General features: G+C 42.9%; 1 non-coding gene across 1 annotated transcript; it reads right to left on the reverse strand.

Annotated features, from left to right (window-relative positions):
- Positions 1–201: 201 nt before the first annotated feature.
- Positions 202–334, reverse strand: LOC112443660 (U11 spliceosomal RNA). The gene has a single exon (XR_003032069.1). It is a non-coding gene; the product is annotated as a U11 spliceosomal RNA (small nuclear RNA).
- Between the last annotated feature and the right edge of the window lie 3841 nt (positions 335–4175).

The raw sequence follows: 4175 nt of genomic DNA on the forward strand, positions 1-4175 counted from the left end.
ACGCTATTTACTCTTCCTAACTCACGAAAGGGAAAAAATGGTAATCAAAACTGCTTCACTCCACATATCTTTCTGTTTAAAAATTTAAAGTTTTCAAAAACCGAGTTTCAAAACATCCACACACAAAAAAGAGAAAAACCGCTCATACCAGGAAATAATACAAGGACTAACTTCAAGTTCTGTTTTATAACCATCATAAGCGGGGGCGCCAGGACCAACGATCACCAGCTGCCCTATTACCAAAAATTATGCTTCCGAAATCTCTTGATGTCGATTCCGCACGTAGAGCAAACGAGCTGCCCTACGTGTGCCACTCACGACAGAAGCCCTTTTTGCTTTTCCGGCTTCCAAAGCAGGGTGGCAGTGTCGGCAAATCCCTTTTATGGTAAAGGTGAAAATAAAGTCGATGCAGTTTTCCATTCAGAGTTCCCAAAGTTGAAGATGTAACGGCAGACCCTTCTGAAAGGGAGAGAAGTCTTCATAAGGAGACTCTATCATCTGTCTTTGGATTTTTATTTAAAATAAAAGCAGAGGCTTGAGTCGTATGCAAATATGCGCGGTGCTTGCTGGGAAGGTGCCTGCGGGTGCTCAGGGAAGCGTAGGGGAGGGGTTTGTAGGAAGGAGCGCGATTCTCCACTGCGCGGGAGCTGCGCTGCGAGACTGACTTTCCGGTAGATACACGTACCTATCTGGGGAAGACTCAAATCTCACCCTATTAAAATTGAAAATGCACAACTTGTGCTACTCCTAGGCGTTCACCCCGAAGCGGCCACACGAGCACTGGAGGGGTCGGATCACTGTAAGATCAAAAGACTGGGAGCAATTTAACCTTCACCTATACAGCAACGAACAGCAGAATGTGGTGGGTTTATAGTGGAATGCCATCTGCTGCACTTCCAAGGAGTTAATTGGACATCAAAATACACAGATTGATAAAAGCAGTAGAATAAGGTACAACGTGATACCATTAACGTAAGAAAACAAACAAAAAATACTGTGCTTTATCAACAAATATTTAAAAACTGAGTGAAAAATGTGTTGAATAGGGTACCGCATGATATCACTGACGTAATAAAAAGCACATGTGTGCATACAAAACCCAGTGCTTTATTTTTTATGGCTACATATTTGTATTAATACATATTAATGATTAATGCTGGAAAGGAGTCTGGGTACAGACACACAAAACTTTAGATTTACTTATGTTTTGTTAAAAACCCATAACGATTATTTTATTATATATTTTGTTACTTGTGCAATTAAGACTATTTTAAAAATATAGTCCTGGCTTTCTGTAGTTTCTCTGACATTTCTTAAAGTTAGGTTTGCGTGCTAAGTTGCTTCAGTCTTTTCTGACTCTGCGACCCCATGGACTGCGGCACGCCAGGCTCCTCTGTCCATGGGATTTTCCAGGCAAGGACACTTGAGTGGGTTGCCGTGCACTCCTCCAGGGTATCTTCCCCACCCAGGGATCGAACCCGGCTCTCTTGTGTTTCCTGTACTGCAGGCATATTCTTTACCGCTGAGCCACAGAGGGGGAGCCCTAAGGTTAGGTTCATTGAGGTATAATTTATATACAGTAAATTCACCTTTTTTATCATACAGTTCTATGCATTTTAACAAACTCATACAGACATGAATCTGTTATCACAATCAGTAGTTCTATCACCCCAAAAAGTTCCTTTGTCCCTTTTTCTAGTCAACCCCTCCTCCCATCTCCAATCCTGGCAACCTCTTTTCTGGCCCTGTAGTTTTGTGTTTTCCAGAAAGGCATAAAATTGGAATCATTCATGTATATTTCATTTTTAATATAAAAAAGAAATTGGAAAGAAATTGACATAGTACAGAAAAGTGAGAATTGATACTGTACAGAAATGTGAGAATTGTTTTCCCAAACTACTGTTAACAGTTTTGTGTTTATCTTGCCTCCTACCCAGAGTGGTGCAGTCACTGTGGAAAACAGTATAGAGGTTTCTCAAAAAACTAAAAATAGAACTATCATAAAACCCAGCAATTCCATTCCTGGGTATGTATCTGAAAAAAAAAAAAAAAAAAAACACAATAATTTGAAAAGATATATGCACCAAGATGTTCATAGCAGCATTATTTGCAATAGCCAAGATATGGAAGCAACTTAAGTGTCCATTAACAGATTAATGGAATATATATATATATATATATATACACACACACACACTACCCAGCCATTAAAAAAAAGAATGAAATTTTACCATTTGCAGCAACTTGGATGAACTTGGAGGGCATTATGCTAAGTGAAATAAGTCAGAGAAAGACAAATATTGTATGATATCACTTATGTGGGGAATCTAAAAGATACAACAAACTAATGAATATAACAAAGAAGAAGCAGTTTCTTAGATTTAGAGGACAAACTAGTGGTTACTAATGGAGAAAGGGGAGGGTCAATATAGGGGTGAGGAAGTGGGCAGCACAAACTACTAGGTGTGAGAGAGCCTACCAGAATGTATCGCACAACACGGGAGATATATAGCCAATATTTTGTAATAACTGAATGAGTGTAATCTTTAAAACTGTATAAAAATAAAATTAAAAAGAATAATTAAGACCCAGAAAAAAAATTAAACTGGGTCTTAAAAGGACAGAGTGCAAAAACAAAAATGGAATGCCAGACCCTTAGGAGAATGAAGAGAGCAGTGGCAGAGAAATTAGACTAGTACCATAGCTTGGAGCCTAATGCTGCTGCTGCTGCTGCTAAGTCGCTTCAGTCGTGTCCAACTTTGTGCGACCCCATAGACGGCAGCCCACCAGGCTCCCCCGTCCCTGGGATTCTCCAGGCAAGAACACTGGAGTGGGTTGCCATTTCCTTCTCCAATGCATGAAAATGAAAAGTGAAAGGGAAGTCGCTCAGTCGTGTGGAGCCTAATGCTGAAGCTGCCTGAAATCTGTGAATCTAGATCTGCGGCAGGGTTACCTGTGGATTGGGAATTTGGTGGGATGAGGATGGCAACATATAAAGACAGGGAGAGCAAGTTGCTGTACCATTCCTGGTGGGAGGCAGCTTTTCCTGCTGACAGTACTGCTGCTCACTAAGCTATCACAGCGCTTTGTACACTACTTTTTGTCTGTGGATTCTCGTCCATCTTAGTTTGGGGACCTGGGCTGTAGGAGGGATTCGGGCTGGAAGGCACTCCGGCTGGAATAAGGTATTCTTTACAACTCTAGCATCTAGCAGGAATTCAGCAGTTCTCACCAAGCATTTGACATTTATTTGATAGATGAAGTAACCGAAAGCATCAGTTCTAATGATTAGACAGTTCAGGCTTCAGAGTGAGAATTCTGAGTTACAGTTGTGCCTCTGCACTTATTAGTTAGAATTTGGTTAATCTCTCACAGGTTTCCTTTATTTTCTTCTGGATGCGTCCCGCAGGACGCGGGATCTTACTTCCTCTACCAGGGATAGTACCCGCGTCCCTTGCAGTGGGAGCGCGGAGTCTTACCCACTGGACCACAAGGTAAGTCCCTCTCACAGGTTTATTGAAATCGTTAAATGACTTAGCGACGGTTTATAAACAGTTCCTGGTGGATAGTAAGCGCTCAATTGTTATTAACTGCCAAACCACAGCCATAAACCTTTCTTGTCCCAAGTTTCTCCGGTTGACATCCAATAATTAGCTATCTTTGGAGTGTTGGTCCCAGGAGATACTACTGTCCTCAATTCAGTTTCAGTTCAGTCGCTCAGTCGTGTCCGACTCTTTGCGACCCCATGGACTGAAGCACGCCACGCCTCCCTGTCCATCACCAACTCCCGGAGTTTACTCAAACTCCTGTCCATTGAGTCGGTGATGCCATCCAACCATCTTATCCTCTGTCATCCCCTTCTCCTCCCGCCTTCAATTACTGTCCTCACAGCACGACAAAGACACCAACCAAAAATGCCGACCTCTACCGGTCTTGCTAGCAATATATACAACAAGCTATTCTGGTGAGAAACAACAAGGTCAGGGTTAGTAACGCCGGGATAGAAGGCGCAGAGCTAGCTCACACTACCAGTCAGTCACAAGCAGGAAAAACCCCAACTGCCAAAACCGAGCTACCCGGCAAGATCACCACCACGTGTCTGAAGGCAGTCCGCGCCTGCGCAACCAGGCGCGCGCCCGCCGGCCGGAAGAGCCGCGCGTTTCCGGGTTGGAGGC

The sequence above is a fragment of the Bos taurus genome, chromosome 2 (genome assembly GCF_002263795.3).
Source record: "Bos taurus isolate L1 Dominette 01449 registration number 42190680 breed Hereford chromosome 2, ARS-UCD2.0, whole genome shotgun sequence".
Classification (NCBI taxonomy): Eukaryota; Metazoa; Chordata; class Mammalia; order Artiodactyla; family Bovidae; genus Bos; species Bos taurus.